This window comes from Carassius gibelio, chromosome B19 (assembly GCF_023724105.1).
Source record: "Carassius gibelio isolate Cgi1373 ecotype wild population from Czech Republic chromosome B19, carGib1.2-hapl.c, whole genome shotgun sequence".
Taxonomy (NCBI): Eukaryota; Metazoa; Chordata; class Actinopteri; order Cypriniformes; family Cyprinidae; genus Carassius; species Carassius gibelio.
The window spans coordinates 2,880,577-2,901,413 of NC_068414.1; the positions used below are offsets into that span (position 1 = coordinate 2,880,577).

Consider the following 20,837-nt stretch of genomic DNA (forward strand, 5'->3'; position numbering starts at 1 on the left):
CCACTTTCATGCAGGTCAGCATTGACCCTGGACATTTTTCTTCTGGTGTTTTTTAGAGACAACAAACAGGTCAGTTTACTCTCATTGGTTTCTTTAAGCATGACCTTTCTTGCCTGCAGCCTTTTTATTGCCTTCAGGAGTTTTTCACAGGTGCATGAGCCATAATTGCTTGTACTTCGTTGAACAAGCATGGAAAAGCATTGTCTAGAGTGCTTCCACTAGTTCCCTGTAAAACACTGATAAGTTGCCCACTTCTAAAGTAGCAAGATACACTGCTTTGCTTCTGCTGGGAATTGAACCTGGGTCTCCTGCGCGGGAAACAACAACTCTGACATTCAGCCACCAGTGAGAGAAGCTGCGCTGTGTTCGTGGCTCTGGGGACAGCTGCCGCTTATGAGGAACGACTAACATGGCCTTAAAAACACGACCTCTGCTGCATTGGCCGGGAATCGGACCCGGGTCTCTCGCGTGGCAGGCGAGAATTCTACCACTGAACCACCGATGCTCTATTTCTGCAAGAATTCTACGAATTTATGTCGAAAATGCATCTCTTCAACTGGGTAATATCGACCAATGCTAAAGCTGAACAACTGACAGACAAACTGATCAAGTTCCATGGGTATTTGATGAACTGATATGAGCAAAAGTGTCTCTGAGCAAAGGGGAGTGGGGGAGGTCAATATCAAAAGTGAGAGGCGTTAACTTCTGTGGCCACCAGCTCCCTTAAGAACCACAGGGCACCTCAGCCTCCTGGACTGCACCAGATTTGTCAGTTCTTGCTGGGAGTCATTACCCTGCTCTTCCAACAAGCCACTGTCCAACTGTGACCTTGTAGCGCTGTCTTGGGGATCTTACATTACTTACCTTGCAGTTTATTCCACTTTCATGCAGGTCAGCATTGACCCTGGACATTTTTCTTCTGGTGTTTTTTAGAGACAACAAACAGGTCAGTTTACTCTCATTGGTTTCTTTAAGCATGACCTTTCTTGCCTGCAGCCTTTTTATTGCCTTCAGGAGTTTTTCACAGGTGCATGAGCCATAATTGCTTGTACTTCGTTGAACAAGCATGGAAAAGCATTGTCTAGAGTGCTTCCACTAGTTCCCTGTAAAACACTGATAAGTTGCCCACTTCTAAAGTAGCAAGATACACTGCTTTGCTTCTGCTGGGAATCGAACCTGGGTCTCCTGCGCGGGAAACAACAACTCTGACATTCAGCCACCAGTGAGAGAAGCTGCGCTGTGCTCGTGGCTCTGGGGACAGCTGCCGCTTATGAGGAACGACTAACATGGCCTTAAAAACACGACCTCTGCTGCATTGGCCGGGAATCGGACCCGGGTCTCCCGCGTGGCAGGCGAGAATTCTACCACTGAACCACCAATGCTCTATTTCTGCATGAATTCTACGAATTTATGTGGAAAATGCATCTCTTCAACTGGGTAATATCGACCAATGCTTAAGCTGAACAACTGACAGACAAACTGATCAAGTTCCATGGGTATTTGATGAACTGATATGAGCAAAAGTGTCTCTGAGCAAAGGGGAGTGGGGGAGGTCAATATCAAAAGTGAGAGGCGTTAACTTCTGTGGCCACCAGCTCCCTTAAGAACCACAGGGCACCTCAGCCTCCTGGACTGCACCAGATTTGTCAGTTCTTGCTGGGAGTCATTACCCTGCTCTTCCAACAAGACACTGTCCAACTGTGACCTTGTAGCGCTGTCTTGGGGATCTTACATTACTTACCTTGCAGTTTATTCCACTTCCATGCAGATCAGCATTGACCCCCTGGACATTTTTCTTCTGGTGTTTTTTAGAGACAACAAACAGGTCAGTTTACTCTCATTGGTTTCTTTATGCCTGACCTTTCTTGCCTGCAGCCTTTTTATTGCCTTCAGGAGTTTTTCACAGGTGCATGAGCCATAATTGCTTGTACTTCGTTGAACAAGCATGGAAAAGCATTGTCTAGAGTGCTTCCACTAGTTCCCTGTAAAACACTGATAAGTTGCCCACTTCTAAAGTAGCAAGATACACTGCTTTGCTTCTGCTGGGAATTGAACCTGGGTCTCCTGCGCGGGAAACAACAACTCTGACATTCAGCCACCAGTGAGAGAAGCTGCGCTGTGTTCGTGGCTCTGGGGACAGCTGCCGCTTATGAGGAACGACTAACATGGCCTTAAAAACACGACCTCTGCTGCATTGGCCGGGAATCGGACCCGGGTCTGCCGCGTGGCAGGCGAGAATTCTACCACTGAACCACCAATGCTCTATTTCTGCAAGAATTCTACGAATTTATGTGGAAAATGCATCTCTTCAACTGGGTAATATCGACCAATGCTAAAGCTGAACAACTGACAGACAAACTGATCAAGTTCCATGGGTATTTGATGAACTGATATGAGCAAAAGTGTCTCTGAGCAAAGGGGAGTGGGGGAGGTCAATATCAAAAGTGAGAGGCGTTAACTTCTGTGGCCACCAGCTCCCTTAAGAACCACAGGGCACCTCAGCCTCCTGGACTGCACCAGATTTGTCAGTTCTTGCTGGGAGTCATTACCCTGCTCTTCCAACAAGCCACTGTCCAACTGTGACCTTGTAGCGCTGTCTTGGGGATCTTACATTACTTACCTTGCAGTTTATTCCACTTTCATGCAGGTCAGCATTGACCCTGGACATTTTTCTTCTGGTGTTTTTTAGAGACAACAAACAGGTCAGTTTACTCTCATTGGTTTCTTTAAGCATGACCTTTCTTGCCTGCAGCCTTTTTATTGCCTTCAGGAGTTTTTCACAGGTGCATGAGCCATAATTGCTTGTACTTCGTTGAACAAGCATGGAAAAGCATTGTCTAGAGTGCTTCCACTAGTTCCCTGTAAAACACTGATAAGTTGCCCACTTCTAAAGTAGCAAGATACACTGCTTTGCTTCTGCTGGGAATCGAACCTGGGTCTCCTGCGCGGGAAACAACAACTCTGACATTCAGCCACCAGTGAGAGAAGCTGCGCTGTGCTCGTGGCTCTGGGGACAGCTGCCGCTTATGAGGAACGACTAACATGGCCTTAAAAACACGACCTCTGCTGCATTGGCCGGGAATCGGACCCGGGTCTCCCGCGTGGCAGGCGAGAATTCTACCACTGAACCACCAATGCTCTATTTCTGCATGAATTCTACGAATTTATGTGGAAAATGCATCTCTTCAACTGGGTAATATCGACCAATGCTAAAGCTGAACAACTGACAGACAAACTGATCAAGTTCCATGGGTATTTGATGAACTGATATGAGCAAAAGTGTCTCTGAGCAAAGGGGAGTGGGGGAGGTCAATATCAAAAGTGAGAGGCGTTAACTTCTGTGGCCACCAGCTCCCTTAAGAACCACAGGGCACCTCAGCCTCCTGGACTGCACCAGATTTGTCAGTTCTTGCTGGGAGTCATTACCCTGCTCTTCCAACAAGACACTGTCCAACTGTGACCTTGTAGCGCTGTCTTGGGGATCTTACATTACTTACCTTGCAGTTTATTCCACTTTCATGCAGGTCAGCATTGACCCTGGACATTTTTCTTCTGGTGTTTTTTAGAGACAACAAACAGGTCAGTTTACTCTCATTGGTTTCTTTAAGCATGACCTTTCTTGCCTGCAGCCTTTTTATTGCCTTCAGGAGTTTTTCACAGGTGCATGAGCCATAATTGCTTGTACTTCGTTGAACAAGCATGGAAAAGCATTGTCTAGAGTGCTTCCACTAGTTCCCTGTAAAACACTGATAAGTTGCCCACTTCTAAAGTAGCAAGATACACTGCTTTGCTTCTGCTGGGAATTGAACCTGGGTCTCCTGCGCGGGAAACAACAACTCTGACATTCAGCCACCAGTGAGAGAAGCTGCGCTGTGTTCGTGGCTCTGGGGACAGCTGCCGCTTATGAGGAACGACTAACATGGCCTTAAAACCACGACCTCTGCTGCATTGGCCGGGAATCGGACCCGGGTCTCCCGCGTGGCAGGCGAGAATTCTACCACTGAACCACCAATGCTCTATTTCTGCAAGAATTCTACGAATTTATGTGGAAAATGCATCTCTTCAACTGGGTAATATCGACCAATGCTAAAGCTGAACAACTGACAGACAAACTGATCAAGTTCCATGGGTATTTGATGAACTGATATGAGCAAAAGTGTCTCTGAGCAAAGGGGAGTGGGGGAGGTCAATATCAAAAGTGAGAGGCGTTAACTTCTGTGGCCACCAGCTCCCTTAAGAACCACAGGGCACCTCAGCCTCCTGGACTGCACCAGATTTGTCAGTTCTTGCTGGGAGTCATTACCCTGCTCTTCCAACAAGCCACTGTCCAACTGTGACCTTGTAGCGCTGTCTTGGGGATCTTACATTACTTACCTTGCAGTTTATTCCACTTTCATGCAGGTCAGCATTGACCCTGGACATTTTTCTTCTGGTGTTTTTTAGAGACAACAAACAGGTCAGTTTACTCTCATTGGTTTCTTTAAGCATGACCTTTCTTGCCTGCAGCCTTTTTATTGCCTTCAGGAGTTTTTCACAGGTGCATGAGCCATAATTGCTTGTACTTCGTTGAACAAGCATGGAAAAGCATTGTCTAGAGTGCTTCCACTAGTTCCCTGTAAAACACTGATAAGTTGCCCACTTCTAAAGTAGCAAGATACACTGCATTGCTTCTGCTGGGAATTGAACCTGGGTCTCCTGCGCGGGAAACAACAACTCTGACATTCAGCCACCAGTGAGAGAAGCTGCGCTGTGTTCGTGGGTCTGGGGACAGCTGCCGCTTATGAGGAACGACTAACATGGCCTTAAAAACACGACCTCTGCTGCATTGGCCGGGAATCGGACCCGGGTCTCCCGCGTGGCAGGCGAGAATTCTACCACTGAACCACCAATGCTCTATTTCTGCAAGAATTCTACGAATTTATGTCGAAAATGCATCTCTTCAACTGGGTAATATCGACCAATGCTAAAGCTGAACAACTGACAGACAAACTGATCAAGTTCCATGGGTATTTGATGAACTGATATGAGCAAAAGTGTCTCTGAGCAAAGGGGAGTGGGGGAGGTCAATATCAAAAGTGAGAGGCGTTAACTTCTGTGGCCACCAGCTCCCTTAAGAACCACAGGGCACCTCAGCCTCCTGGACTGCACCAGATTTGTCAGTTCTTGCTGGGAGTCATTACCCTGCTCTTCCAACAAGCCACTGTCCAACTGTGACCTTGTAGCGCTGTCTTGGGGATCTTACATTACTTACCTTGCAGTTTATTCCACTTTCATGCAGGTCAGCATTGACCCTGGACATTTTTCTTCTGGTGTTTTTTAGAGACAACAAACAGGTCAGTTTACTCTCATTGGTTTCTTTAAGCATGACCTTTCTTGCCTGCAGCCTTTTTATTGCCTTCAGGAGTTTTTCACAGGTGCATGAGCCATAATTGCTTGTACTTCGTTGAACAAGCATGGAAAAGCATTGTCTAGAGTGCTTCCACTAGTTCCCTGTAAAACACTGATAAGTTGCCCACTTCTAAAGTAGCAAGATACACTGCTTTGCTTCTGCTGGGAATTGAACCTGGGTCTCCTGCGCGGGAAACAACAACTCTGACATTCAGCCACCAGTGAGAGAAGCTGCGCTGTGTTCGTGGCTCTGGGGACAGCTGCCGCTTATGAGGAACGACTAACATGGCCTTAAAAACACGACCTCTGCTGCATTGGCCGGGAATCGGACCCGGGTCTGCCGCGTGGCAGGCGAGAATTCTACCACTGAACCACCAATGCTCTATTTCTGCAAGAATTCTACGAATTTATGTGGAAAATGCATCTCTTCAACTGGGTAATATCGACCAATGCTAAAGCTGAACAACTGACAGACAAACTGATCAAGTTCCATGGGTATTTGATGAACTGATATGAGCAAAAGTGTCTCTGAGCAAAGGGGAGTGGGGGAGGTCAATATCAAAAGTGAGAGGCGTTAACTTCTGTGGCCACCAGCTCCCTTAAGAACCACAGGGCACCTCAGCCTCCTGGACTGCACCAGATTTGTCAGTTCTTGCTGGGAGTCATTACCCTGCTCTTCCAACAAGCCACTGTCCAACTGTGACCTTGTAGCGCTGTCTTGGGGATCTTACATTACTTACCTTGCAGTTTATTCCACTTTCATGCAGGTCAGCATTGACCCTGGACATTTTTCTTCTGGTGTTTTTTAGAGACAACAAACAGGTCAGTTTACTCTCATTGGTTTCTTTAAGCATGACCTTTCTTGCCTGCAGCCTTTTTATTGCCTTCAGGAGTTTTTCACAGGTGCATGAGCCATAATTGCTTGTACTTCGTTGAACAAGCATGGAAAAGCATTGTCTAGAGTGCTTCCACTAGTTCCCTGTAAAACACTGATAAGTTGCCCACTTCTAAAGTAGCAAGATACACTGCTTTGCTTCTGCTGGGAATTGAACCTGGGTCTCCTGCGCGGGAAACAACAACTCTGACATTCAGCCACCAGTGAGAGAAGCTGCGCTGTGTTCGTGGCTCTGGGGACAGCTGCCGCTTATGAGGAACGACTAACATGGCCTTAAAAACACGACCTCTGCTGCATTGGCCGGGAATCGGACCCGGGTCTCCCGCGTGGCAGGCGAGAATTCTACCACTGAACCACCAATGCTCTATTTCTGCAAGAATTCTACGAATTTATGTGGAAAATGCATCTCTTCAACTGGGTAATATCGACCAATGCTAAAGCTGAACAACTGACAGACAAACTGATCAAGTTCCATGGGTATTTGATGAACTGATATGAGCAAAAGTGTCTCTGAGCAAAGGGGAGTGGGGGAGGTCAATATCAAAAGTGAGAGGCGTTAACTTCTGTGGCCACCAGCTCCCTTAAGAACCACAGGGCACCTCAGCCTCCTGGACTGCACCAGATTTGTCAGTTCTTGCTGGGAGTCATTACCCTGCTCTTCCAACAAGCCACTGTCCAACTGTGACCTTGTAGCGCTGTCTTGGGGATCTTACATTACTTACCTTGCAGTTTATTCCACTTTCATGCAGGTCAGCATTGACCCTGGACATTTTTCTTCTGGTGTTTTTTAGAGACAACAAACAGGTCAGTTTACTCTCATTGGTTTCTTTAAGCATGACCTTTCTTGCCTGCAGCCTTTTTATTGCCTTCAGGAGTTTTTCACAGGTGCATGAGCCATAATTGCTTGTACTTCGTTGAACAAGCATGGAAAAGCATTGTCTAGAGTGCTTCCACTAGTTCCCTGTAAAACACTGATAAGTTGCCCACTTCTAAAGTAGCAAGATACACTGCTTTGCTTCTGCTGGGAATCGAACCTGGGTCTCCTGCGCGGGAAACAACAACTCTGACATTCAGCCACCAGTGAGAGAAGCTGCGCTGTGCTCGTGGCTCTGGGGACAGCTGCCGCTTATGAGGAACGACTAACATGGCCTTAAAAACACGACCTCTGCTGCATTGGCCGGGAATCGGACCCGGGTCTCCCGCGTGGCAGGCGAGAATTCTACCACTGAACCACCAATGCTCTATTTCTGCAAGAATTCTACGAATTTATGTGGAAAATGCATCTCTTCAACTGGGTAATATCGACCAATGCTAAAGCTGAACAACTGACAGACAAACTGATCAAGTTCCATGGGTATTTGATGAACTGATATGAGCAAAAGTGTCTCTGAGCAAAGGGGAGTGGGGGAGGTCAATATCAAAAGTGAGAGGCGTTAACTTCTGTGGCCACCAGCTCCCTTAAGAACCACAGGGCACCTCAGCCTCCTGGACTGCACCAGATTTGTCAGTTCTTGCTGGGAGTCATTACCCTGCTCTTCCAACAAGCCACTGTCCAACTGTGACCTTGTAGCGCTGTCTTGGGGATCTTACATTACTTACCTTGCAGTTTATTCCACTTTCATGCAGGTCAGCATTGACCCTGGACATTTTTCTTCTGGTGTTTTTTAGAGACAACAAACAGGTCAGTTTACTCTCATTGGTTTCTTTAAGCATGACCTTTCTTGCCTGCAGCCTTTTTATTGCCTTCAGGAGTTTTTCACAGGTGCATGAGCCATAATTGCTTGTACTTCGTTGAACAAGCATGGAAAAGCATTGTCTAGAGTGCTTCCACTAGTTCCCTGTAAAACACTGATAAGTTGCCCACTTCTAAAGTAGCAAGATACACTGCTTTGCTTCTGCTGGGAATTGAACCTGGGTCTCCTGCGCGGGAAACAACAACTCTGACATTCAGCCACCAGTGAGAGAAGCTGCGCTGTGTTCGTGGCTCTGGGGACAGCTGCCGCTTATGAGGAACGACTAACATGGCCTTAAAAACACGACCTCTGCTGCATTGGCCGGGAATCGGACCCGGGTCTCCCGCGTGGCAGGCGAGAATTCTACCACTGAACCACCAATGCTCTATTTCTGCAAGAATTCTACGAATTTATGTGGAAAATGCATCTCTTCAACTGGGTAATATCGACCAATGCTAAAGCTGAACAACTGACAGACAAACTGATCAAGTTCCATGGGTATTTGATGAACTGATATGAGCAAAAGTGTCTCTGAGCAAAGGGGAGTGGGGGAGGTCAATATCAAAAGTGAGAGGCGTTAACTTCTGTGGCCACCAGCTCCCTTAAGAACCACAGGGCACCTCAGCCTCCTGGACTGCACCAGATTTGTCAGTTCTTGCTGGGAGTCATTACCCTGCTCTTCCAACAAGCCACTGTCCAACTGTGACCTTGTAGCGCTGTCTTGGGGATCTTACATTACTTACCTTGCAGTTTATTCCACTTTCATGCAGGTCAGCATTGACCCTGGACATTTTTCTTCTGGTGTTTTTTAGAGACAACAAACAGGTCAGTTTACTCTCATTGGTTTCTTTAAGCATGACCTTTCTTGCCTGCAGCCTTTTTATTGCCTTCAGGAGTTTTTCACAGGTGCATGAGCCATAATTGCTTGTACTTCGTTGAACAAGCATGGAAAAGCATTGTCTAGAGTGCTTCCACTAGTTCCCTGTAAAACACTGATAAGTTGCCCACTTCTAAAGTAGCAAGATACACTGCTTTGCTTCTGCTGGGAATTGAACCTGGGTCTCCTGCGCGGGAAACAACAACTCTGACATTCAGCCACCAGTGAGAGAAGCTGCGCTGTGTTCGTGGCTCTGGGGACAGCTGCCGCTTATGAGGAACGACTAACATGGCCTTAAAAACACGACCTCTGCTGCATTGGCCGGGAATCGGACCCGGGTCTCCCGCGTGGCAGGCGAGAATTCTACCACTGAACCACCAATGCTCTATTTCTGCAAGAATTCTACGAATTTATGTGGAAAATGCATCTCTTCAACTGGGTAATATCGACCAATGCTAAAGCTGAACAACTGACAGACAAACTGATCAAGTTCCATGGGTATTTGATGAACTGATATGAGCAAAAGTGTCTCTGAGCAAAGGGGAGTGGGGGAGGTCAATATCAAAAGTGAGAGGCGTTAACTTCTGTGGCCACCAGCTCCCTTAAGAACCACAGGGCACCTCAGCCTCCTGGACTGCACCAGATTTGTCAGTTCTTGCTGGGAGTCATTACCCTGCTCTTCCAACAAGCCACTGTCCAACTGTGACCTTGTAGCGCTGTCTTGGGGATCTTACATTACTTACCTTGCAGTTTATTCCACTTTCATGCAGGTCAGCATTGACCCTGGACATTTTTCTTCTGGTGTTTTTTAGAGACAACAAACAGGTCAGTTTACTCTCATTGGTTTCTTTAAGCATGACCTTTCTTGCCTGCAGCCTTTTTATTGCCTTCAGGAGTTTTTCACAGGTGCATGAGCCATAATTGCTTGTACTTCGTTGAACAAGCATGGAAAAGCATTGTCTAGAGTGCTTCCACTAGTTCCCTGTAAAACACTGATAAGTTGCCCACTTCTAAAGTAGCAAGATACACTGCTTTGCTTCTGCTGGGAATTGAACCTGGGTCTCCTGCGCGGGAAACAACAACTCTGACATTCAGCCACCAGTGAGAGAAGCTGCGCTGTGTTCGTGGCTCTGGGGACAGCTGCCGCTTATGAGGAACGACTAACATGGCCTTAAAAACACGACCTCTGCTGCATTGGCCGGGAATCGGACCCGGGTCTCTCGCGTGGCAGGCGAGAATTCTACCACTGAACCACCGATGCTCTATTTCTGCAAGAATTCTACGAATTTATGTCGAAAATGCATCTCTTCAACTGGGTAATATCGACCAATGCTAAAGCTGAACAACTGACAGACAAACTGATCAAGTTCCATGGGTATTTGATGAACTGATATGAGCAAAAGTGTCTCTGAGCAAAGGGGAGTGGGGGAGGTCAATATCAAAAGTGAGAGGCGTTAACTTCTGTGGCCACCAGCTCCCTTAAGAACCACAGGGCACCTCAGCCTCCTGGACTGCACCAGATTTGTCAGTTCTTGCTGGGAGTCATTACCCTGCTCTTCCAACAAGCCACTGTCCAACTGTGACCTTGTAGCGCTGTCTTGGGGATCTTACATTACTTACCTTGCAGTTTATTCCACTTTCATGCAGGTCAGCATTGACCCTGGACATTTTTCTTCTGGTGTTTTTTAGAGACAACAAACAGGTCAGTTTACTCTCATTGGTTTCTTTAAGCATGACCTTTCTTGCCTGCAGCCTTTTTATTGCCTTCAGGAGTTTTTCACAGGTGCATGAGCCATAATTGCTTGTACTTCGTTGAACAAGCATGGAAAAGCATTGTCTAGAGTGCTTCCACTAGTTCCCTGTAAAACACTGATAAGTTGCCCACTTCTAAAGTAGCAAGATACACTGCTTTGCTTCTGCTGGGAATCGAACCTGGGTCTCCTGCGCGGGAAACAACAACTCTGACATTCAGCCACCAGTGAGAGAAGCTGCGCTGTGCTCGTGGCTCTGGGGACAGCTGCCGCTTATGAGGAACGACTAACATGGCCTTAAAAACACGACCTCTGCTGCATTGGCCGGGAATCGGACCCGGGTCTCCCGCGTGGCAGGCGAGAATTCTACCACTGAACCACCAATGCTCTATTTCTGCATGAATTCTACGAATTTATGTGGAAAATGCATCTCTTCAACTGGGTAATATCGACCAATGCTTAAGCTGAACAACTGACAGACAAACTGATCAAGTTCCATGGGTATTTGATGAACTGATATGAGCAAAAGTGTCTCTGAGCAAAGGGGAGTGGGGGAGGTCAATATCAAAAGTGAGAGGCGTTAACTTCTGTGGCCACCAGCTCCCTTAAGAACCACAGGGCACCTCAGCCTCCTGGACTGCACCAGATTTGTCAGTTCTTGCTGGGAGTCATTACCCTGCTCTTCCAACAAGACACTGTCCAACTGTGACCTTGTAGCGCTGTCTTGGGGATCTTACATTACTTACCTTGCAGTTTATTCCACTTCCATGCAGATCAGCATTGACCCCCTGGACATTTTTCTTCTGGTGTTTTTTAGAGACAACAAACAGGTCAGTTTACTCTCATTGGTTTCTTTATGCCTGACCTTTCTTGCCTGCAGCCTTTTTATTGCCTTCAGGAGTTTTTCACAGGTGCATGAGCCATAATTGCTTGTACTTCGTTGAACAAGCATGGAAAAGCATTGTCTAGAGTGCTTCCACTAGTTCCCTGTAAAACACTGATAAGTTGCCCACTTCTAAAGTAGCAAGATACACTGCTTTGCTTCTGCTGGGAATTGAACCTGGGTCTCCTGCGCGGGAAACAACAACTCTGACATTCAGCCACCAGTGAGAGAAGCTGCGCTGTGTTCGTGGCTCTGGGGACAGCTGCCGCTTATGAGGAACGACTAACATGGCCTTAAAAACACGACCTCTGCTGCATTGGCCGGGAATCGGACCCGGGTCTGCCGCGTGGCAGGCGAGAATTCTACCACTGAACCACCAATGCTCTATTTCTGCAAGAATTCTACGAATTTATGTGGAAAATGCATCTCTTCAACTGGGTAATATCGACCAATGCTAAAGCTGAACAACTGACAGACAAACTGATCAAGTTCCATGGGTATTTGATGAACTGATATGAGCAAAAGTGTCTCTGAGCAAAGGGGAGTGGGGGAGGTCAATATCAAAAGTGAGAGGCGTTAACTTCTGTGGCCACCAGCTCCCTTAAGAACCACAGGGCACCTCAGCCTCCTGGACTGCACCAGATTTGTCAGTTCTTGCTGGGAGTCATTACCCTGCTCTTCCAACAAGCCACTGTCCAACTGTGACCTTGTAGCGCTGTCTTGGGGATCTTACATTACTTACCTTGCAGTTTATTCCACTTTCATGCAGGTCAGCATTGACCCTGGACATTTTTCTTCTGGTGTTTTTTAGAGACAACAAACAGGTCAGTTTACTCTCATTGGTTTCTTTAAGCATGACCTTTCTTGCCTGCAGCCTTTTTATTGCCTTCAGGAGTTTTTCACAGGTGCATGAGCCATAATTGCTTGTACTTCGTTGAACAAGCATGGAAAAGCATTGTCTAGAGTGCTTCCACTAGTTCCCTGTAAAACACTGATAAGTTGCCCACTTCTAAAGTAGCAAGATACACTGCTTTGCTTCTGCTGGGAATCGAACCTGGGTCTCCTGCGCGGGAAACAACAACTCTGACATTCAGCCACCAGTGAGAGAAGCTGCGCTGTGCTCGTGGCTCTGGGGACAGCTGCCGCTTATGAGGAACGACTAACATGGCCTTAAAAACACGACCTCTGCTGCATTGGCCGGGAATCGGACCCGGGTCTCCCGCGTGGCAGGCGAGAATTCTACCACTGAACCACCAATGCTCTATTTCTGCATGAATTCTACGAATTTATGTGGAAAATGCATCTCTTCAACTGGGTAATATCGACCAATGCTAAAGCTGAACAACTGACAGACAAACTGATCAAGTTCCATGGGTATTTGATGAACTGATATGAGCAAAAGTGTCTCTGAGCAAAGGGGAGTGGGGGAGGTCAATATCAAAAGTGAGAGGCGTTAACTTCTGTGGCCACCAGCTCCCTTAAGAACCACAGGGCACCTCAGCCTCCTGGACTGCACCAGATTTGTCAGTTCTTGCTGGGAGTCATTACCCTGCTCTTCCAACAAGACACTGTCCAACTGTGACCTTGTAGCGCTGTCTTGGGGATCTTACATTACTTACCTTGCAGTTTATTCCACTTTCATGCAGGTCAGCATTGACCCTGGACATTTTTCTTCTGGTGTTTTTTAGAGACAACAAACAGGTCAGTTTACTCTCATTGGTTTCTTTAAGCATGACCTTTCTTGCCTGCAGCCTTTTTATTGCCTTCAGGAGTTTTTCACAGGTGCATGAGCCATAATTGCTTGTACTTCGTTGAACAAGCATGGAAAAGCATTGTCTAGAGTGCTTCCACTAGTTCCCTGTAAAACACTGATAAGTTGCCCACTTCTAAAGTAGCAAGATACACTGCTTTGCTTCTGCTGGGAATTGAACCTGGGTCTCCTGCGCGGGAAACAACAACTCTGACATTCAGCCACCAGTGAGAGAAGCTGCGCTGTGTTCGTGGCTCTGGGGACAGCTGCCGCTTATGAGGAACGACTAACATGGCCTTAAAACCACGACCTCTGCTGCATTGGCCGGGAATCGGACCCGGGTCTCCCGCGTGGCAGGCGAGAATTCTACCACTGAACCACCAATGCTCTATTTCTGCAAGAATTCTACGAATTTATGTGGAAAATGCATCTCTTCAACTGGGTAATATCGACCAATGCTAAAGCTGAACAACTGACAGACAAACTGATCAAGTTCCATGGGTATTTGATGAACTGATATGAGCAAAAGTGTCTCTGAGCAAAGGGGAGTGGGGGAGGTCAATATCAAAAGTGAGAGGCGTTAACTTCTGTGGCCACCAGCTCCCTTAAGAACCACAGGGCACCTCAGCCTCCTGGACTGCACCAGATTTGTCAGTTCTTGCTGGGAGTCATTACCCTGCTCTTCCAACAAGCCACTGTCCAACTGTGACCTTGTAGCGCTGTCTTGGGGATCTTACATTACTTACCTTGCAGTTTATTCCACTTTCATGCAGGTCAGCATTGACCCTGGACATTTTTCTTCTGGTGTTTTTTAGAGACAACAAACAGGTCAGTTTACTCTCATTGGTTTCTTTAAGCATGACCTTTCTTGCCTGCAGCCTTTTTATTGCCTTCAGGAGTTTTTCACAGGTGCATGAGCCATAATTGCTTGTACTTCGTTGAACAAGCATGGAAAAGCATTGTCTAGAGTGCTTCCACTAGTTCCCTGTAAAACACTGATAAGTTGCCCACTTCTAAAGTAGCAAGATACACTGCATTGCTTCTGCTGGGAATTGAACCTGGGTCTCCTGCGCGGGAAACAACAACTCTGACATTCAGCCACCAGTGAGAGAAGCTGCGCTGTGTTCGTGGGTCTGGGGACAGCTGCCGCTTATGAGGAACGACTAACATGGCCTTAAAAACACGACCTCTGCTGCATTGGCCGGGAATCGGACCCGGGTCTCCCGCGTGGCAGGCGAGAATTCTACCACTGAACCACCAATGCTCTATTTCTGCAAGAATTCTACGAATTTATGTCGAAAATGCATCTCTTCAACTGGGTAATATCGACCAATGCTAAAGCTGAACAACTGACAGACAAACTGATCAAGTTCCATGGGTATTTGATGAACTGATATGAGCAAAAGTGTCTCTGAGCAAAGGGGAGTGGGGGAGGTCAATATCAAAAGTGAGAGGCGTTAACTTCTGTGGCCACCAGCTCCCTTAAGAACCACAGGGCACCTCAGCCTCCTGGACTGCACCAGATTTGTCAGTTCTTGCTGGGAGTCATTACCCTGCTCTTCCAACAAGCCACTGTCCAACTGTGACCTTGTAGCGCTGTCTTGGGGATCTTACATTACTTACCTTGCAGTTTATTCCACTTTCATGCAGGTCAGCATTGACCCTGGACATTTTTCTTCTGGTGTTTTTTAGAGACAACAAACAGGTCAGTTTACTCTCATTGGTTTCTTTAAGCATGACCTTTCTTGCCTGCAGCCTTTTTATTGCCTTCAGGAGTTTTTCACAGGTGCATGAGCCATAATTGCTTGTACTTCGTTGAACAAGCATGGAAAAGCATTGTCTAGAGTGCTTCCACTAGTTCCCTGTAAAACACTGATAAGTTGCCCACTTCTAAAGTAGCAAGATACACTGCTTTGCTTCTGCTGGGAATTGAACCTGGGTCTCCTGCGCGGGAAACAACAACTCTGACATTCAGCCACCAGTGAGAGAAGCTGCGCTGTGTTCGTGGCTCTGGGGACAGCTGCCGCTTATGAGGAACGACTAACATGGCCTTAAAAACACGACCTCTGCTGCATTGGCCGGGAATCGGACCCGGGTCTGCCGCGTGGCAGGCGAGAATTCTACCACTGAACCACCAATGCTCTATTTCTGCAAGAATTCTACGAATTTATGTGGAAAATGCATCTCTTCAACTGGGTAATATCGACCAATGCTAAAGCTGAACAACTGACAGACAAACTGATCAAGTTCCATGGGTATTTGATGAACTGATATGAGCAAAAGTGTCTCTGAGCAAAGGGGAGTGGGGGAGGTCAATATCAAAAGTGAGAGGCGTTAACTTCTGTGGCCACCAGCTCCCTTAAGAACCACAGGGCACCTCAGCCTCCTGGACTGCACCAGATTTGTCAGTTCTTGCTGGGAGTCATTACCCTGCTCTTCCAACAAGCCACTGTCCAACTGTGACCTTGTAGCGCTGTCTTGGGGATCTTACATTACTTACCTTGCAGTTTATTCCACTTTCATGCAGGTCAGCATTGACCCTGGACATTTTTCTTCTGGTGTTTTTTAGAGACAACAAACAGGTCAGTTTACTCTCATTGGTTTCTTTAAGCATGACCTTTCTTGCCTGCAGCCTTTTTATTGCCTTCAGGAGTTTTTCACAGGTGCATGAGCCATAATTGCTTGTACTTCGTTGAACAAGCATGGAAAAGCATTGTCTAGAGTGCTTCCACTAGTTCCCTGTAAAACACTGATAAGTTGCCCACTTCTAAAGTAGCAAGATACACTGCTTTGCTTCTGCTGGGAATTGAACCTGGGTCTCCTGCGCGGGAAACAACAACTCTGACATTCAGCCACCAGTGAGAGAAGCTGCGCTGTGTTCGTGGCTCTGGGGACAGCTGCCGCTTATGAGGAACGACTAACATGGCCTTAAAAACACGACCTCTGCTGCATTGGCCGGGAATCGGACCCGGGTCTCCCGCGTGGCAGGCGAGAATTCTACCACTGAACCACCAATGCTCTATTTCTGCAAGAATTCTACGAATTTATGTGGAAAATGCATCTCTTCAACTGGGTAATATCGACCAATGCTAAAGCTGAACAACTGACAGACAAACTGATCAAGTTCCATGGGTATTTGATGAACTGATATGAGCAAAAGTGTCTCTGAGCAAAGGGGAGTGGGGGAGGTCAATATCAAAAGTGAGAGGCGTTAACTTCTGTGGCCACCAGCTCCCTTAAGAACCACAGGGCACCTCAGCCTCCTGGACTGCACCAGATTTGTCAGTTCTTGCTGGGAGTCATTACCCTGCTCTTCCAACAAGCCACTGTCCAACTGTGACCTTGTAGCGCTGTCTTGGGGATCTTACATTACTTACCTTGCAGTTTATTCCACTTTCATGCAGGTCAGCATTGACCCTGGACATTTTTCTTCTGGTGTTTTTTAGAGACAACAAACAGGTCAGTTTACTCTCATTGGTTTCTTTAAGCATGACCTTTCTTGCCTGCAGCCTTTTTATTGCCTTCAGGAGTTTTTCACAGGTGCATGAGCCATAATTGCTTGTACTTCGTTGAACAAGCATGGAAAAGCATTGTCTAGAGTGCTTCCACTAGTTCCCTGTAAAACACTGATAAGTTGCCCACTTCTAAAGTAGCAAGATACACTGCTTTGCTTCTGCTGGGAATCGAACCTGGGTCTCCTGCGCGGGAAACAACAACTCTGACATTCAGCCACCAGTGAGAGAAGCTGCGCTGTGCTCGTGGCTCTGGGGACAGCTGCCGCTTATGAGGAACGACTAACATGGCCTTAAAAACACGACCTCTGCTGCATTGGCCGGGAATCGGACCCGGGTCTCCCGCGTGGCAGGCGAGAATTCTACCACTGAACCACCAATGCTCTATTTCTGCAAGAATTCTACGAATTTATGTGGAAAATGCATCTCTTCAACTGGGTAATATCGACCAATGCTAAAGCTGAACAACTGACAGACAAACTGATCAAGTTCCATGGGTATTTGATGAACTGATATGAGCAAAAGTGTCTCTGAGCAAAGGGGAGTGGGGGAGGTCAATATCAAAAGTGAGAGGCGTTAACTTCTGTGGCCACCAGCTCCCTTAAGAACCACAGGGCACCTCAGCCTCCTGGACTGCACCAGATTTGTCAGTTCTTGCTGGGAGTCATTACCCTGCTCTTCCAACAAGCCACTGTCCAACTGTGACCTTGTAGCGCTGTCTTGGGGATCTTACATTACTTACCTTGCAGTTTATTCCACTTTCATGCAGGTCAGCATTGACCCTGGACATTTTTCTTCTGGTGTTTTTTAGAGACAACAAACAGGTCAGTTTACTCTCATTGGTTTCTTTAAGCATGACCTTTCTTGCCTGCAGCCTTTTTATTGCCTTCAGGAGTTTTTCACAGGTGCATGAGCCATAATTGCTTGTACTTCGTTGAACAAGCATGGAAAAGCATTGTCTAGAGTGCTTCCACTAGTTCCCTGTAAAACACTGATAAGTTGCCCACTTCTAAAGTAGCAAGATACACTGCTTTGCTTCTGCTGGGAATTGAACCTGGGTCTCCTGCGCGGGAAACAACAACTCTGACATTCAGCCACCAGTGAGAGAAGCTGCGCTGTGTTCGTGGCTCTGGGGACAGCTGCCGCTTATGAGGAACGACTAACATGGCCTTAAAAACACGACCTCTGCTGCATTGGCCGGGAATCGGACCCGGGTCTCCCGCGTGGCAGGCGAGAATTCTACCACTGAACCACCAATGCTCTATTTCTGCAAGAATTCTACGAATTTATGTGGAAAATGCATCTCTTCAACTGGGTAATATCGACCAATGCTAAAGCTGAACAACTGACAGACAAACTGATCAAGTTCCATGGGTATTTGATGAACTGATATGAGCAAAAGTGTCTCTGAGCAAAGGGGAGTGGGGGAGGTCAATATCAAAAGTGAGAGGCGTTAACTTCTGTGGCCACCAGCTCCCTTAAGAACCACAGGGCACCTCAGCCTCCTGGACTGCACCAGATTTGTCAGTTCTTGCTGGGAGTCATTACCCTGCTCTTCCAACAAGCCACTGTCCAACTGTGACCTTGTAGCGCTGTCTTGGGGATCTTACATTACTTACCTTGCAGTTTATTCCACTTTCATGCAGGTCAGCATTGACCCTGGACATTTTTCTTCTGGTGTTTTTTAGAGACAACAAACAGGTCAGTTTACTCTCATTGGTTTCTTTAAGCATGACCTTTCTTGCCTGCAGCCTTTTTATTGCCTTCAGGAGTTTTTCACAGGTGCATGAGCCATAATTGCTTGTACTTCGTTGAACAAGCATGGAAAAGCATTGTCTAGAGTGCTTCCACTAGTTCCCTGTAAAACACTGATAAGTTGCCCACTTCTAAAGTAGCAAGATACACTGCTTTGCTTCTGCTGGGAATTGAACCTGGGTCTCCTGCGCGGGAAACAACAACTCTGACATTCAGCCACCAGTGAGAGAAGCTGCGCTGTGTTCGTGGCTCTGGGGACAGCTGCCGCTTATGAGGAACGACTAACATGGCCTTAAAAACACGACCTCTGCTGCATTGGCCGGGAATCGGACCCGGGTCTCCCGCGTGGCAGGCGAGAATTCTACCACTGAACCACCAATGCTCTATTTCTGCAAGAATTCTACGAATTTATGTGGAAAATGCATCTCTTCAACTGGGTAATATCGACCAATGCTAAAGCTGAACAACTGACAGACAAACTGATCAAGTTCCATGGGTATTTGATGAACTGATATGAGCAAAAGTGTCTCTGAGCAAAGGGGAGTGGGGGAGGTCAATATCAAAAGTGAGAGGCGTTAACTTCTGTGGCCACCAGCTCCCTTAAGAACCACAGGGCACCTCAGCCTCCTGGACTGCACCAGATTTGTCAGTTCTTGCTGGGAGTCATTACCCTGCTCTTCCAACAAGCCACTGTCCAACTGTGACCTTGTAGCGCTGTCTTGGGGATCTTACATTACTTACCTTGCAGTTTATTCCACTTTCATGCAGGTCAGCATTGACCCTGGACATTTTTCTTCTGGTGTTTTTTAGAGACAACAAACAGGTCAGTTTACTCTCATTGGTTTCTTTAAGCATGACCTTTCTTGCCTGCAGCCTTTTTATTGCCTTCAGGAGTTTTTCACAGGTGCATGAGCCATAATTGCTTGTACTTCGTTGAACAAGCATGGAAAAGCATTGTCTAGAGTGCTTCCACTAGTTCCCTGTAAAACACTGATAAGTTGCCCACTTCTAAAGTAGCAAGATACACTGCTTTGCTTCTGCTGGGAATTGAACCTGGGTCTCCTGCGCGGGAAACAACAACTCTGACATTCAGCCACCAGTGAGAGAAGCTGCGCTGTGTTCGTGGCTCTGGGGACAGCTGCCGCTTATGAGGAACGACTAACATGGCCTTAAAAACACGACCTCTGCTGCATTGGCCGGGAATCGGACCCGGGTCTCTCGCGTGGCAGGCGAGAATTCTACCACTGAACCACCGATGCTCTATTTCTGCAAGAATTCTACGAATTTATGTCGAAAATGCATCTCTTCAACTGGGTAATATCGACCAATGCTAAAGCTGAACAACTGACAGACAAACTGATCAAGTTCCATGGGTATTTGATGAACTGATATGAGCAAAAGTGTCTCTGAGCAAAGGGGAGTGGGGGAGGTCAATATCAAAAGTGAGAGGCGTTAACTTCTGTGGCCACCAGCTCCCTTAAGAACCACAGGGCACCTCAGCCTCCTGGACTGCACCAGATTTGTCAGTTCTTGCTGGGAGTCATTACCCTGCTCTTCCAACAAGCCACTGTCCAACTGTGACCTTGTAGCGCTGTCTTGGGGATCTTACATTACTTACCTTGCAGTTTATTCCACTTTCATGCAGGTCAGCATTGACCCTGGACATTTTTCTTCTGGTGTTTTTTAGAGACAACAAACAGGTCAGTTTACTCTCATTGGTTTCTTTAAGCATGACCTTTCTTGCCTGCAGCCTTTTTATTGCCTTCAGGAGTTTTTCACAGGTGCATGAGCCATAATTGCTTGTACTTCGTTGAACAAGCATGGAAAAGCATTGTCTAGAGTGCTTCCACTAGTTCCCTGTAAAACACTGATAAGTTGCCCACTTCTAAAGTAGCAAGATACACTGCTTTGCTTCTGCTGGGAATCGAACCTGGGTCTCCTGCGCGGGAAACAACAACTCTGACATTCAGCCACCAGTGAGAGAAGCTGCGCTGTGCTCGTGGCTCTGGGGACAGCTGCCGCTTATGAGGAACGACTAACATGGCCTTAAAAACACGACCTCTGCTGCATTGGCCGGGAATCGGACCCGGGTCTCCCGCGTGGCAGGCGAGAATTCTACCACTGAACCACCAATGCTCTATTTCTGCATGAATTCTACGAATTTATGTGGAAAATGCATCTCTTCAACTGGGTAATATCGACCAATGCTTAAGCTGAACAACTGACAGACAAACTGATCAAGTTCCATGGGTATTTGATGAACTGATATGAGCAAAAGTGTCTCTGAGCAAAG

General features: G+C 47.0%; 16 non-coding genes across 16 annotated transcripts; all 16 read right to left on the reverse strand.

Moving 5' to 3' along the window:
• Positions 1–1,311: 1,311 nt before the first annotated feature.
• trnag-gcc (transfer RNA glycine (anticodon GCC)) lies at positions 1,312–1,382 on the reverse strand. The gene has a single exon. It is a non-coding gene; the product is annotated as a tRNA-Gly (tRNA).
• Positions 1,383–3,067: 1,685 nt separating this feature from the next.
• trnag-gcc (transfer RNA glycine (anticodon GCC)) lies at positions 3,068–3,138 on the reverse strand. Its single transcript has one exon. It is a non-coding gene; the product is annotated as a tRNA-Gly (tRNA).
• An 806-nt stretch (positions 3,139–3,944) lies between these two features.
• Positions 3,945–4,015, reverse strand: trnag-gcc (transfer RNA glycine (anticodon GCC)). Its single transcript has one exon. It is a non-coding gene; the product is annotated as a tRNA-Gly (tRNA).
• Positions 4,016–4,821: 806 nt separating this feature from the next.
• On the reverse strand, positions 4,822–4,892 carry trnag-gcc (transfer RNA glycine (anticodon GCC)). The gene has a single exon. It is a non-coding gene; the product is annotated as a tRNA-Gly (tRNA).
• Positions 4,893–6,575: 1,683 nt separating this feature from the next.
• Positions 6,576–6,646, reverse strand: trnag-gcc (transfer RNA glycine (anticodon GCC)). Its single transcript has one exon. It is a non-coding gene; the product is annotated as a tRNA-Gly (tRNA).
• An 806-nt stretch (positions 6,647–7,452) lies between these two features.
• On the reverse strand, positions 7,453–7,523 carry trnag-gcc (transfer RNA glycine (anticodon GCC)). Its single transcript has one exon. It is a non-coding gene; the product is annotated as a tRNA-Gly (tRNA).
• Positions 7,524–8,329: 806 nt separating this feature from the next.
• On the reverse strand, positions 8,330–8,400 carry trnag-gcc (transfer RNA glycine (anticodon GCC)). The gene has a single exon. It is a non-coding gene; the product is annotated as a tRNA-Gly (tRNA).
• Positions 8,401–9,206: 806 nt separating this feature from the next.
• On the reverse strand, positions 9,207–9,277 carry trnag-gcc (transfer RNA glycine (anticodon GCC)). The gene has a single exon. It is a non-coding gene; the product is annotated as a tRNA-Gly (tRNA).
• Positions 9,278–10,960: 1,683 nt separating this feature from the next.
• Positions 10,961–11,031, reverse strand: trnag-gcc (transfer RNA glycine (anticodon GCC)). Its single transcript has one exon. It is a non-coding gene; the product is annotated as a tRNA-Gly (tRNA).
• Positions 11,032–12,716: 1,685 nt separating this feature from the next.
• Positions 12,717–12,787, reverse strand: trnag-gcc (transfer RNA glycine (anticodon GCC)). The gene has a single exon. It is a non-coding gene; the product is annotated as a tRNA-Gly (tRNA).
• Positions 12,788–13,593: 806 nt separating this feature from the next.
• On the reverse strand, positions 13,594–13,664 carry trnag-gcc (transfer RNA glycine (anticodon GCC)). The gene has a single exon. It is a non-coding gene; the product is annotated as a tRNA-Gly (tRNA).
• An 806-nt stretch (positions 13,665–14,470) lies between these two features.
• trnag-gcc (transfer RNA glycine (anticodon GCC)) lies at positions 14,471–14,541 on the reverse strand. The gene has a single exon. It is a non-coding gene; the product is annotated as a tRNA-Gly (tRNA).
• Positions 14,542–16,224: 1,683 nt separating this feature from the next.
• On the reverse strand, positions 16,225–16,295 carry trnag-gcc (transfer RNA glycine (anticodon GCC)). The gene has a single exon. It is a non-coding gene; the product is annotated as a tRNA-Gly (tRNA).
• Positions 16,296–17,101: 806 nt separating this feature from the next.
• On the reverse strand, positions 17,102–17,172 carry trnag-gcc (transfer RNA glycine (anticodon GCC)). Its single transcript has one exon. It is a non-coding gene; the product is annotated as a tRNA-Gly (tRNA).
• An 806-nt stretch (positions 17,173–17,978) lies between these two features.
• trnag-gcc (transfer RNA glycine (anticodon GCC)) lies at positions 17,979–18,049 on the reverse strand. The gene has a single exon. It is a non-coding gene; the product is annotated as a tRNA-Gly (tRNA).
• Positions 18,050–18,855: 806 nt separating this feature from the next.
• Positions 18,856–18,926, reverse strand: trnag-gcc (transfer RNA glycine (anticodon GCC)). The gene has a single exon. It is a non-coding gene; the product is annotated as a tRNA-Gly (tRNA).
• Positions 18,927–20,837: the final 1,911 nt, after the last annotated feature.